General features: G+C 40.0%; 1 protein-coding gene across 6 annotated transcripts in view; it reads right to left on the bottom strand.

Annotated features, from left to right (window-relative positions):
* Window positions 1–15,028, bottom strand: part of LRRC8B (leucine rich repeat containing 8 VRAC subunit B) — a 112,653-nt gene that overhangs the window by 26,378 nt on the left and 71,247 nt on the right. For 3 of the 6 annotated variants that reach the window (XM_020988768.2, XM_020988767.2, XM_020988766.2), the window contains 2 exons: window positions 14,821–14,877; window positions 11,984–12,053 (listed from right to left, as the gene is read on the bottom strand). The gene's annotated coding sequence lies outside the window, so the exon portion shown is untranslated. The remainder of the gene's footprint in view (window positions 1–11,983; window positions 12,054–14,820; window positions 14,878–15,028) is intronic. The other 3 variants (XM_020988771.2, XM_020988770.2, XM_020988769.2) reach the window with 1 other exon arrangement.

Below are 15,028 nucleotides of genomic sequence, written 5' to 3'. Positions count from 1 at the left end.
TTTCAGAAGTGGTTGGCACCTGAACTGAATTGAATCCTTAAGAAATCTAAAAATTCTAAGAGGTAGCACATTCCAGACATGGGAGACTTAGCATCTAGGCAAAGGCCCCGAGGTGGCAAATGGGAGAATCTACCACAGAAGTGGCAGACTGGGGAAAAGCAAGTAGGGCAGGTTGGTCGCACTGATGAAATTTGGAATAAGCAGCTGTGTGAAATCAATATGAAAAAATAAGGCTGGAGCCAGGCTGGGACAAAGAGTTTATACCTTTTTCTAGAGGCAAGTTCTCAAACAGAGGGGTGATGAAATCAGACTGGTGCTTTAGAAAGATGATTTTGGCAGCTGTGTGGAGGATGGATTGGAGAAATCAGTCAGGCAATAAATATTTATTAAGAACCTATTATGTACCAGGTCCTGGGCTAAGCATCGAGGACACAAATACAAATAAAAATAACAGTGCCTACCCTCCAGATCCTTACAATCTAATTGAGGGGGGAGACAATACACAAAAAGAAACTGAGAAGGGGGAGGGGAAGAAGGTCCCCGAAAGTCCCTGAGGTCATGCTGAAGTCCAAAGAAGTCCTAAAGCAATGGAGCTGGTGGGAAAAGGGAGAAGATTGGGCTGAGTCCCCTCCTTAAATAGAGGACCTGGAGTCCATGGCCCTGTCCTCCAGTCAGAGGGGCAGAAGGAACTGATGAGATGTGAATATCAAGCAGAAGATGAAGAACCAAGGGAAGATGTGACATGGACCGCAATGAGATCACTACTGGAACAGTTCAGGTAATTATTGGCTTATAGCTTGTGGCCTCATTTGCAGCCTTTTCATGTAGCAATAATATTTAGGAGCAGCTATTGCTATAGCTTCCTTTCTAGGTATTAACTCTGGGAAGTTTTACTTTCCATTTATAGAAAATAAGACCAACATTTTCCAGGTTTTATCCTTACAAGGATGATAAGCCATAGATTCTAACATTCAAATAAACTAACTGAACACAACCATCAAATGACCTCATTTCACTGTCTGTGAGAATGATTACAGACATAGATACACTTAGAAACTAATAGTGCTGATTGCCATGGAGGAAGCAGCTCGTAGATGGGCACCATCCTTGGGCACAAGGGAAACTCTGGAGCCTGGCGTCATGTAGCCTGGGAGGGATTCATTAAGACAAATGGACTGTGTGACTTGAAAATTCTTCTGTTAAAAATGGTGAGTGGCAAAAGTTCCAGTCACAAGAGATGCTTTAGCAACAGAAAATTGATACGGGCGTGCAAAGGAATGATGGGGGAGATGTGATTCATGTGTTTCCCCAAGAGGGAATCATGTTTGGAACAAACAGCCCACAGAGTTTTAAGGAAGAAAAAAAATAGGTCAGAGTATTTAACACGGGAGTAGTAATACACCTCTGACTACCTCAGAACACTACCAAGAAGCTAAAGTATGTGATGAAAATGACAGCTTTATTCCAGCTACAGCCTCTCATTCTCTTGCTGAAATTATCTATACAAGGGGCTATGGATTCCATGATCAAGCATCATCCAAAATAAACCAGCACCATCCATATAAAACCAAGCTGTTTTATTACTCCGATCATCCTCTTCAAGGCCAATGGCATGAGGCTTTGGCCCAGACAAGAGGGCAGAGATGTTGGCTATGACATGCTTGACTGGTAGTAGCTCATAATTTCATGGAACTAGCTTAAAAAAACAATGCCTAATCACATACATGTATGGAGTATGTGGTAAAGACATTCCAAAATGGGAACAGTTATTGCACATTGTGTTCCATAATGGAGACCAAAGATAACTAGTGCATAAATCTAAAGTCTTATTTGCTCTTTGCTGTCTTCAATATATTTTGTTGAAATATACACTTTCTCCAAAACATGATTTTCTCTCTCTCTCTCTCTCTCTCACACACACACACACACACACACACACCACAACCTACACTAATAGAAGGGAAATATGAGCTCCTAGAAACTGATGATATTCTCAAATGATCTTAATGAGATCACACTGTAAACTGATCTGCCAGGAAACGGGATAGGAACAAAACCCTGGGGGATGCAATCTGAGCAGAGACTTTCTCCAAGCTTTCCTTTCACCAGGTGTTTCTGTGTTAAATATGTGTGTGTATATTAAACTAAATTCTTACATTTGAACTCCTGTTGACATGATCCTTTATCAATCATTGCACAAGATACAGCAAAAACCCAATGTGAATTTCCCCATGATTCTATAGGATTTAGGCAAATCAAATGTTCCACATACACAGTCATATCCATAGTGCACCTCTTTTATTAAAAAAAAGGGAGAAGTGTAAGAAGGCTGTCATCCTCGTGACTCAACAACTGTGGCATAACAGGTTTTCTGCTCCTGGCGGAAAAAGAATTTAGATGTATTGCATGTGTTATGCCCAGGAATATGTAGTCTGATAGGTGGTCTTGGTAGATAGAGTGTTGGACTTTGGAATCAGGAAGACCTAAGTTCAAATCCTAACTTTAGACACTTATTAGCTGTATGAACCTGGACAAGTCACTTAACCTTTGACTCTCTTAGTTTCCTCATTTATAAAATTGGGGATAATAACGGAACCTACATTTCAGGCTTGTTGTGAGGACCAAATGAGATATTATATGGGAAACACTTTACAAACCTTGAAAGCTTTCCATAAATACTGGCTATTATTACTACACAGTACGTTCTCTACTTTTTCAGTGTAGAAGCACTGTTCTACTACAGAATTCCTCAAGTCTATAGTATTAAGATTTTACTTAGACTTCAGCCTGTGAGGCACAGAGATTTTGTTGGTTTGGGCACTTCCTTTCCACCAATTCAGATCATCTCTTGCGAGGGGCTTAGGAAAAGGTCTTCAGGAGTTAGTGTGGCTGAAAGTTTCCTATTCCTGAAGATGACCTGGCAACAAGCTCTTCTGACCTTTGCTATGTCCTCGGACCACAGAGATATAATCTATTGCCAGGCCCTTACTCAAGGCTTTTTGAGCTTGGCACGATCTGCCAGGACTTGTGCTCTTCTTCTGACAGACTTGGAAGAGCCACGGCTTTCCTCCAAGCCATGATCAGGCAGGATCTTTTGTGGAGTCTCCAAGATTTTCGTATTTAACAGTGTACCCCATCTGGATCCGATGATGGATAACAAGTCTAACAGACCCCTGTAGTCTATATGATGCTTGTTTCTCATTCCAGTGCTACTTGGAAAGTATTCAGAAAATACCCTTTTCTGGCCTTGTTGCAGTTATTTGGTTCTGTGTTTTTAAGGCATTCTCTCCTTCCCAGATCCCAACAGTGTTTTAGCAAGCCACCAGGATTCAGGCCAAATCAGATCTTGATTTTGAATATATGAAAGTACTAAATCCAATCAGATCAAAGGAACAATGTGAAGTGAAGGGGGTTTTATGGCCTTGATCCTATTCCCTTTACTTTTCACCTTCATTTTAAAGCCATAAAAGCTTTTCAAAGTGCATGAATTCATTTGGCAATCTCACCCGTAGTCTTTCAAACCAGAATAACAACAATAAAGCCAGGCATATTTATGTCCCAGTAATCTGTACCTTACAGCTAAAACTCTCTAAAATAATCACAGAAAAAATACACAAATATGAACTACAAGTATTTATATTCATAAGATCCCAAGAGCTTAGGGCAACTTCAAAGATCACTTAAGTCTTGCACCTTGGTCTCTAGTGTTGGCTTCAACAAAACAATTCAAGGTAGGTGGCAGAATGTCTACAGCACTGGACTTCTGAGTCAGAAAGACCTCAGGGTGACTCCTCTTTCGGACACTTACTAATTGTTTGAGCCTAAGCAAGTCACTCATTCACTCTGTACCTCAGTTTCATCATCTGTAAAATGAGGGAGTTGGATTTGATGGCCTCTAAGCCCCATCTGACTCTAAATTTATGAACCTTCAAGATCTGTCCTTATCTAAGGTCCTTCAAAGTAAGAAGCTTACTGTCAAAAACTCTTAACCAGTATCATCCTATTACATCTCTCTAGACCATTCCTTTATCCCCATCCCTCAATAATCTTTCCTCTTTTCAATAAATCAACAAGTATTCTGATATCCATGCAATCTTCTTCCCTTCCTTCTTGCTGTCATCTCTACACATCTCTGTTATTTTCTTACCTTTCTCAATGACCTCTGGATTTGGAAGATGGTTTTTCCTCACCACCTCATGCACTCCCTACCATTATCCTTGATGGACCTAAAGTTTTCACATGAATAACCTTGCTCATATCCTGACCGTATAGCTCAAATCCAAAAACCTTATTTTTCTACCTTTCTTCAGCAATTCAGACATGACCATATCCAACAGTTCACCCTCTTACCTCTAAAACCCAGAATGCTGACATGTCACTCTTCAACTGCAACCTTCTAACACTTTCTTGTCTCCTACATTCTTACCTTAAGCTTGCTCAATCTTCACCCTTTCCAGTCTAATCGCTATCCCAACTGGCTTACTTTTTGTGCTCTGAATGCATGGAGGGCTTTCTCAGTTCAATACATTTTTGCATATTGTTCTCTGCCTTCAATTCCTTCCTTTCCCCTAAATTACTACCCATCTTTCAAAGCTCAAGCCACATGCTAACTATCTACTCTATAAAGTCCAAAGCCTACTTCCACTGAGATATAAGCATCTACTGAACTTATGACCTTTTGGGCAGAAGGATGGAATTGAGTCGAGTGGTACATTCAATAGAATGGAACGGGAATAGACTGAAGGCAAGAGGATCAAACAGGAGGCCAACAACAGGACAGCAAAGAGTTCAGTTCAGGGCCTGAATTTAGGTGGTTTGTGGTGGTAGTTGAAAAGAAAGGAAGGATGCTGACCTTTTAGCATTGGCCAGTGCCTTAACTGGGGTGCCCCTCAGCCCAGTCTGAAGTCTTGTGATATGAATTTCTACTTTTAAAAGCAAAGCTAAGTCATAAATCAAATCTAGTGTTGTTGTTTTTGTTGTTATGGATATTGTTATTAATACTTATCGTATACCAAAACTGAAAATGCAACCCATATTTAGGGAAACTCTTTCCCAAGTGGGAGAAACTTTTGAATTATATAAAATTTATTGTAATTAATCACAAAAGGCAGATGAGGAAGAGAGAGAGAGAGAGAGAGAGAGAGAGAGAGAGAGAGACAGACAGACAGACAGACAGACAGACAGACAGACAGAGACAGAGAGACAGAGCTAGTCTTAGAGCCATGAAGAACTGGGTCTACCTAGGTCCTGCTTTTGTGACTACCAGGGCAACCCTAGGCATCTCTGAAAGGCTCTGATTCACAGAGAAGGTGCTGATCTACAATGGGGGAAGAAATTTCTTTATCTCCAAGTTCTTTATAACAGTGAAATCACCAGTCCAATCCAAAATCACCCATTATTGCAATACTCTTTTTCCTGCACATTAATAATATTTTTCCTTGAAGTATGGCTGCCTATAAGTCTCATAAATCTCCATATTAAAAGTGCAATGAGTTTTTTTCTTTTGGTCTAATTTTGAACCTCCCCCCCCCAACCCCAACCATATGCACAACTGGCACCCTCAATCCTAAATAGCAGTAGCTTCTATAAAGGTCATTCTAAGCCCATTTATTGACATTTAGTGCAAGCATACCATTCCAGTAGAGCTTCCCCCTTCCCCCCCAATGTCACTGACTGTATACGACTTTTAGGTCATTTGTGAAATCTAGCCAGGTCCCTACATCTATAAGCAGTAGCAGTCGAGCCTCAAATTGCTTTGTTGCTGAAGACTCATCCTGTGACCCTCACATAGATACCGGTATTTATACTGGCATGAAGAAGGCGGCACAAGACCAGAATAAACTTTATAAGCCTGGAGGAGTGTGCCCATCATCTGGAAGTACCTGAGGGAGCTATTAGCAGCTCTCACATTTCTTGTACTTGCTATCCATCCAAGATCTGTCTGGGTCTAAGTCCTGCCTGTAATAACACATATCCTACTGGAATATATGTGAGTTGTGCATTGGGTTTTGCTTTCACCTTTTGGAGTAATGTTTACCTTATATTATTAATTTAAGAGAACATGAGCCGCTAGATGTTGAGAATAGGCAGGAAAGCATGATCACCTCTTCAGGCATGAACTTTGAAAAGATGTAGGAGACTTGGTGAAGGTAGAATTGACAAGACCTAGAAGTGATTTGAACATACAGTGGCAGAGAAGGAAAAACCAAATATACCTGTGAGGTTTTGAACCTGAATGATCAAAAGGATGGTGGCACCATTTACAGAATCACAGAAGTTAGGAGGAAGGACCATCTTGAGGGTGAAGAACTTTGGACATCTTGCATTTGAGATGCTAATAGCATTAATATGGGGATATTTAAAAGGCAGTTGGAAAGTTCAGGATAGGATCTCTGGGGAGATAGGTGGGATGGAAATCTAGAGGTGATAACTAGAGCAACAGGAATGTTTAAGATCATTTAAGATCATCATGAGAGAGAATGGCAAGAGAAGAACATTAATGACAGTAACTCAGAGAAGATGGCTTAAGAGATGGAGGGAGAATGAGAAACAAAGAGAAAGGAAAGGAAAACGGTAACAGAGGTTGGAGAATATAAAGAGTACAAAGAGAGCCATGAGAGGGAAGCCAAGGAAAATGGTGAAATTGAGAACAAGGGCACTGATCCATCATGTTCAGTGTTGTGGAGGGGCTCATTGTGAGAATGAAGACAGGCAAACAAAAAATTGGATTTACTGACATTCAGGGCCTCATTCCCCTTGAAGAGGGCTGTTTCACTAGTGGTAGAAACGAGGGTAGGATTCCCAAGACTGGTGCAGAGCCATCCTTTCAGAAGATTGGCAGTGAATGGGAAGAGTGGGGAGACAGTAGCATGAAGAGGTAGACGCAGGCAAGGGAAGAAAGACTTGCTTGTTTGCCTTTAAAGCATGGGGAAATGGGAGAGCATTTGCAAGCTGAGGTAAAAGAGCAAGCAGCAAGCAGTGATGGAGGGACCTTAGGAACAAAAAAGAGTTAGATTAATGGAACAAGATCATGGTGGGGAGGTAGAGAATAAATACCTATATAGAGCTTATTATGTGCCAGGCACTGTGCTAAGAACTTTACAAATATTATCTCATTTGGTTCTCTCAACAACCCTGGGAAGTAGCTACTATTCTTATCTTCATTTCACAATTGAGGAAACTAAGGCAGACAGAGGTTAAGTGACTTGCTCAGGGTCTCACAGCAGAATGAGTGTCTGAGGTTGAATTTGAACAGCACTCTATCTACTGCACCACCTAGTAGCTGGAAATGGGATAAGATGGGATAGAAGGAGATGAGATGAAAGGTGTCGGGAGCAGGTTAGTTTTTGTAAAGAAGAAAGTCATTTCTTCTCTAAGACTGGGGAAAAAAGGGAGAGAAAGAGCAAGGATATTGAAAGGATTTAAGCAATGCAGGCTCCAGTTCTTGTTGAACGGTCTTCATCTCATCGTGGAAGGGAAGGAAGACAGCAGACCTGGGTGCCTGAGGAGAGAAGATGTGAATGAACAAGAAGTATAGCAGCCTCTAGCAGCACAGGAGAGGAATAGAGGGGGCAAATGAGAGGAGCTCCTCTGGCTCAAGGAAACAAAGAACTCAAGAGGGGAAGAGAGGGCACTGCCCAAGTGGCTGACTACAGGATCAAGAACAGGTAACAGACAAACATGGTTGATAGACTGAGGGGCCAGGGTGAAATTTGGGGAGGGGGGAGAAAATATTTTAATCAGAGACAGGCATGGGAGGAATAAAGGAATGAGGGGTGAAGGGACAGGACATTACAGAGAGATGAGAACTTGGGAGTACAGAATTTTCGAGGCACAGAAGTTTTGCGGGATGATGATCTCATAGGAAGCAAGTTCCTAAAATTGTGAGAATAGGGTATTTATTCAGAAGAATACTGAAGTCCTTGACAATGACAGAAGGAACAGAGGTGACCAAGACAGGTATCAAATTCAGAGGGAAAAATGAGAGCTTGATGGGGAAGTTGGTAGAATAGTAAGAATCTGGAGGCGTTGGTTTACTCCAAGGTTCTTAACTTGGGGTCTGTGAAGTTGTTTTTAAAAGTATTTTGATAACCGTATTTCCATAATTGATTTCCTTTGTAATTCTATGTATTTTATGAATTTAAAAAACACTATGTGGAGAAGGAATCTATAGGCTTCACCAGATTGCTGAAGGAGTCCATGACACAAGAAGACTCGCTCAAGTTCCTGTGTACAAATTAGGAACCATGATTGTAAGTCTTCTTGTATTGAAATTAACTTTATATAGTCAATTTAATATGTAATATTAAATATAATAAAATGTATAAATATATAAAATTATATAGAAATAATTTAATATATAAATAATATTAAATATAACTTAACAATATAATATTAATATAATTTGTATAATTAATATATAGTTCTCTGTGTCCATGGATAGAACCCAAGATCCTCGAGGGCAGAGACTGTTTTTATTTTGTATCTACAGTGCCTTACCCTTAGTAACTGCTTAATTGATGCCATTGAACTGACAAACTGAAGTACAATACAAGGAAAAGGGAATAATGAGAGAGCTTTAATTTTCAGAGCAAGGGAGCAGGGAAGGTTTCCCAGAGCTGGAATGAGCTCTTTCCTGCAATAGTTATTTATTACTAGTTTACAAATGGAGCTCAAAAAGAAACTCATCATTTCATGAGGTCTAATCTCTGTAACATTTGGTACATTCTACTATCTGTCTGGTTTATTTCCAGATCCAGGCTTATCATTTTTTCCATTTTCTTTCTGCTTTCCAGTCTCCTATCCAATCTTCTAGGCCAACACAAGTTCTAGTTCCTTCATGAAACCTTCTTAAAGCACCTTTGCTCCCATCAAAGTTGCCCTTCCTCTGAACTGTTAGGGCACATATCATCTCTACCCCATTCCACCACCTGGCCCAGCACTACTATGCATACATAACGTACTCAGTAAATAGTTGGGGAATGTCAAGACCTTGTTCTAACAGGAACTTATATTTCAGTGCTCCAGGAAAGGCACATTCAAAGAGCTTTCAACGATTAATGGAGACAAACTAAGTGTCTTTTGCTACCTTTTAGAGCTAAAAAGTTCCTCCAAAAGGAGAAAACTAATCTTTTGCCTTAGGTGGCCAATCCCTGTGTTAGATAAGCCTGATAGTTCACGATTTTCCTTACGTCCCATCCAAATTCTCTCCTAAAGAAAATGAATCACAATCCTTCCTGTTCAGTGTTTTGTGGAGACAGAGAATAAGCAGCAAGTATTCTCTTACTAGACTTTCATTTTATTTAACCCAATTACTCGGTTACCCTTGAGGAACTTATTTCTCATCTCTGCTAAAGACCCAACTTGTGTGATGGATGGGACTCCAGTTTTTCAAAGGCTTATAAAAGCAAAATACAAAAATTGTCAGGTCAGATTAAGTCAGACTAGAGAGAGAGTGACAATATGTATCTGTCACCTGAGGCCAAGCTCAGATAGGAGCATCACAATAAAGGTGGTCATCAGATAATAACTACAGGCAATTCTCTTCACTTGCCTGGGCCTCAGTTTCTTCATTTCTCAAATAAGGGGTTTGGACTGGATGAGCAATGCAGCCCCTTTTGTGCTTTAAATCTATGGTCCTATGAATTTCTAAAAATCACAATTCATGAAAACCATCTACTAAGATATAGAAGTGTTGTTATGGGGAGAGTATACACATCTATAAAATAATAGTTCTTTTAAAATGAATTATTTTCTTATGTAGGTATATTAGAATTAACATACTAATTAATTAATTTGCTAATACAGGTTTATTATTCATTCTAGATAAGCAGTGTACCCAGAGACAGCACATCAGCTGTATGTGTGAATTAACCAATGCCCTGCCAAAGTACTGCCTATAAGATTTAGTCTTAGGAATTAGCGAAGACCCCAACCTTCTGGAAAAAAAATCTGCCCTAAGCTACATTTCCTAGCATATATACAAGTCTAAGTCACATCTGAATTTTCCTATTAGAAGTATGGTCAAGATTTCTAAAACACAAAAATAATCAAGCTGTGCACAGTCATAGAGAAAACCCTAGAGGCCTTTCAAGGTCTGTTGGGTATTTGCAAGCCTTCTTAGGAGCTGTGTATTTGAAACAAGGCACTCCCAGAGCTCAGAGTGAAATCAGGCTTTTGATGCCCAATATTTTTCATAAGCTGTTGGCACTTGAACACAATTTTCCAAAATGTTTGAAGCCAATGTATAAATCATTCATTATAAGAAACCATAAACTTCTGTCACAGAATTAAAGGAAAGATTCATCTTTCAAAACTCCAAAAGCAAAGGAATGCTTTAGAGAAGTCAATCTAATGACCCAGGATTTGTACATTTTCCATACTGTTCTCTACAGCTATTGGAAAGCAAACCAATGCTTCTAGGCAAAGAGCAATGCCCCTAAATCACATGAGTCATGACGAGGTGGTTCAGGTCCTTCTGACATTTTAAGTTTCCCAGCATTTTAAAATCTTTCAAAGTAGGTTTTCAAATGGGATGACTTTTTGAAAAGTAAAGTCATATAGTTGACTTCTTTCTGAAACTTAAGTAGATGATTTTTTTTAATCCCAAGAGGTTTATTCAAAATCTCTTGAGAACAGTAATAACTACTATTAAGTAATAGTAATAACTGAAATGTAAAAAACCAAACACAAACACAACTAATCAGTGACTTTGCATTCCATGAATTCTTTCAAATATCATAAGCCAATCCTTACACTAAGGTGGGGGAAAAAATTAAAAGATCATTAATGCAGATCCTTGTCCTCTAAGAAATTACAGAATAATAAGGCAGCAAGGATGCATGTATAATACAAAGTAGAATGTAAGAGAGGTATCAAAGCAGTACAGCAGGTGAGGGGAGCAAAAAATCATATACGTGTGTGTGTGTGTGTGTGTGTGTGTGTGTGTGTGTGTGTGTGTGTGTGTGTATGGGAGGATCTGGGAGGTCAATATCAAGGAAGTTTTCAGGAAGGAGGCAGCACTTCAGCTGCATCCTGAAGGATGATCTCAACAGGCAGGGGCAATGGAGAGATTATTATAAGTCAGGGGACAGCTGGAACACAGCACTGAGCCAAGAAAACAAAATCTGATCAAGGAATTTAAGTAAACTAGCCTGACAATTGTTTGCCATAAGATGTGCTACTTTAGATAACTATCATAATAACTGACTTTCATACAGTACTTTACATACATATAAGTAACATGGACAGGATGATTGTAGCCAGACTGAAGACACTCTTGAATGCCAGGCTAAAGAATTCGTATATTATTTGGTGAGAATTAAGAGGTAAGGTCATCTGCTTGGAAAGCAAATTTGGAGGTTCAACAAGAATGGAAAAGATCTGGAACAATAACTGCAAAGAATGCATTACAGAGCCTATAAGAAAAACTTGGTTGAACAGCAGTGAGGGCCAGAGGAGATTAACTAAGACAAATTTTCAGTAGAATCAATCAATAGTTTCATGACAGAGTCATAGAGTTGAAAGGCACACTAATAGGTCATTTAGAACAATGTCTGTGAACAAGAATTGCCTCTGTGAACTGGACTAGTCGTCCAGTTTGTTCTTGAAGATCTCCAGGGAGGGCACGCCCACCATCGTCTGAAACTTGCTATTCCACTTTTGGATAGCTCAAAATTCCTTACATTGAATCTAAATCTATCACTCTGTGAAACTTCTACCTTTTGGTTCCTAATTTTTCCCTCTGGAGCAAACTAGAATATAATCCTCCCACATGACAGTCTTTTGAATATTTGAAAACAATTACCAGATTCCCCTAAAGAACTTTATTCTCTAGGCTGAACAAAGAAAGGAACAGTTCCTGTTCTAAAGGAGTTTATATTCTGTCTGGGGAAATGTGTACATCTATAAATTGATATTAAAAATATACAAAGTAAACATAAGATTTTTTTTCATTCATATAGAAGATGGTGTTTCAGCTGACCTTTGAAGGAGACCAGGGATTCTAAGATCTGGAGATGAGGAGGAAGTGTGTTCCAGACATGAAGGACAACCTGTGAAAGGACATGGAGAAAGAAGATAGAATATCATACACTAGTGATAGCAAAGCAGGTCAGTGTGGCTACACTGTGCAGTGTATGAAGGGTATAAAGTATGTCATAAATTTCGAAAGGCAAGCAAAAGCCAGTTGGGAGAGGCTTTCAAATGTCAAGCAAATACATTTTTTTTTGATCTGAAGAGCCAATGGGGGCCACTGGATCTTCTTAAGCCAAAGAACATCATCTGACCTGTGCTTTAAGAATATCGTGGGGACAGCTAGGTGTCACAGTGGATAGAGCACCGGCCCTGGAGTCAGTAGGACCTGAGTTCAAATCTGGTCTCAGACACATAACACTTTACTACCTGTATGACTCGGGGCAAGTCACTTAATCCCAATAGCCTCACAAAAAAAAAAGAATATCATGTGGGCAAGTATGTGAAGAATGGATTGGAGAGGGAGAGGATGGAGGAAAGGAGACCAATGAGGAAGCCATTATGATAATAGGCTAGGTGAGACATGTTAAGGGCCCGAAGTAGGGTGATGGTGGTGTGAGCATAAAAAAAGGAGATGGATGTGAGAGATGTTGTGAAGGAAGAAAGGAGATGATTTGACAACTGATTAGATGAGAGGATTCAGGAAGTGTGAGTTGAGGATAATTCTAAGGTTACAAACCTAGGAAATTGGAAGGATGGCGCTGCCTTTAATAGAAATAGGAAAGCAGGAAAGAGGGATGGGTTTGGAAAAGAAAGATGTTGCAATATTTTGGATGCCCAGATGACTTCCAGTTGGCAAAGTCCAATAGGCAATCGGCGATATGGAACTGGAGCTCAGAAGAGATTGGGTCTGGATCCACAGCTACCACAGAAAATGGTAGCTGGATCACTGAGAATTGATGAGATTGCTATCAATTGAGAGAGTGTAGACAGAGAAGAGGTCCCAAGACATAGCTTTGGGGTATACCTACAGTTAGTGGACCTTAGATGGATAATGATAAAGCAAAGGAAACTGGGAAGGAGTGGTTAGAAAGGTAGGAGGAGAATCAAGAAAGCAGTGTTGCAAAAACCGAGGAAGGAAAGAAAAGCCAGGAGGACTATGTGGCCAACAGCGTCAGATGCTAGAGAGATATGAAAGGATGAGGACTGAGAGAACTGGCTATTCTATTGGTAACTTTGGAGAGGGATGTTTCAATTGATTGATGAGGGAGAGGAAACAGAAACAATTCGTGCAGATGACTTTTTTTCCTAGTTTTATTGGGAGAATGAGTAGAGATGGGATGGTAGGATGGTAGGTAGGATCAAATGCTTTTTTTAATGATGGGGAGACCTGGTTGTACTTGTAGGCAGCAGAGAAGGAGCCAACAGATAAGGAAAAATTGTCCCCTACTAGATTATAAAGTCAAGGAGGCCAAGGACATATTGATCATTGCATCTCTCTCCAAGTATCTGAAAATGTATAGGACAACTCTCAGCTAAGCTAATAATACCAGCTTTTTGCTGCATTTATACACTTAAACTGAGTGGGAGTGAATCATATATTTGTGTTTCCTTGTCTTTTTTCGTGGTCAGTGAGTACAGGGAAGTTTGATAGCAAGTAACTATGTAAGAATGTTAACAGAACGTCCCCGAACCTGCCATACATTCAGGAGGCTTCCTTGCAGGCACACAGTGAGCCTGAGATTACAGAATTGACCAGTGAGTTAGATCTAAAACCAAGAAGGGCAACTTCATCCATCTCAAAATGGGGGAGGGGTATTCTGGAATGGAAAACATAATTTCTCTTCTGGTTCAGAAGAGATCCTGACACTGTAATGTGGAGCTTCTGACCTACAGAAGATCATGAGTGAAGCTACAAGATCTGGGGAGCTCAGGATAGACAGATTTAGAAAGTTTAACCTACCCTGAGGTAGTTTTCTTGTATATGCACTTCTGATTACTTTACCATGCTATTTTATTTCTGATTTGTATAGTATCCTAGTCCTGCAAATAAAATACAGCAACACGTTTCTTAGGATCTTGAGTGTGTGGTCTCAGGGGATAGGAGAGGAAGAGGGTGTGGCTACTCAAATCGAGTATGCACTTACAGGGGGAGTGGCAGAAGAGGGAGGCACTGGATCTGTCAGCTCCCTGAACTCAAGCAGCTAAGCAGATCTGGGGACCAAAAGTTTCAGGAGCCTAGAATCCTCAAACTGGGGTTCAGTAGCAACGGTAAATTTGGGAAAAAATGTGAAAGGTAGATGACCTTAGAGTCAAAGACAAAAGTCCCCTCAATTGGTAAGTTGCAGATTCCTTGCACAAAGGGAAATGTTTTATCTTTGTATCTTCTAACCTAATATGCTGCCTTCTACATAAAAGACACTGAATTATTAATAAGTATTTGTTGAATTTAAAGAAAGTGAATGCCCAGAAAGTTGCCTGAGATTTGCGGGGCCTAATGGGATGACTAGATCTTTTTGAGTTTGCATTTCCTTATTCACCCATGCCTTATTTTCTACTATTAAAAGGTTTCTTTGACCCTATTAACATCTAGTTATTGGTCAGAGACATGTAGGGAGTAGACAAGAGATAAACCGGGAAAAGTCAGCAGTTGATTTGGGGGCTTCAGAAACTCTGGAGCCCTAGAGAGTCTAGTGGGGGAGAGATTCGTAATGGATTACTCTAGTAGGTAGGCAAAGCTGGGGGACCTGGGAGAGACAGGGTGCCAGTGAAAGTCTAGGGCTCAAGTACAAGGAACACAATTTCCCTTTCCCTCCCTGGAGTCCCAGTTCAGACTGCTGGACTTACCCTCTGAATGCTGGCCAACTAGAATCTCAGCAATTACAGTTTCTGCTGGAGGAATTCCTAAAGAGAAATCAGAGGCATGCTGTTATGTTTTCTGTGTGCAGTACAAATATCAAAGACAATTTATTTATCTATGCTTTTTAAAAGTTTTCAACACTGTGTATACAACAGTTTTAATTATGATAAATTTATAAATGTACAAGTGTTGGAT

The sequence above is a fragment of the Phascolarctos cinereus genome, unplaced genomic scaffold (assembly GCF_003287225.1).
Source record: "Phascolarctos cinereus isolate Bilbo 61053 unplaced genomic scaffold, phaCin_HiC Scaffold_5;HRSCAF=322, whole genome shotgun sequence".
In the NCBI taxonomy this organism is placed as follows: domain Eukaryota; kingdom Metazoa; phylum Chordata; class Mammalia; order Diprotodontia; family Phascolarctidae; genus Phascolarctos; species Phascolarctos cinereus.
This window is presented reverse-complemented; position numbering and strand designations above follow the sequence as displayed.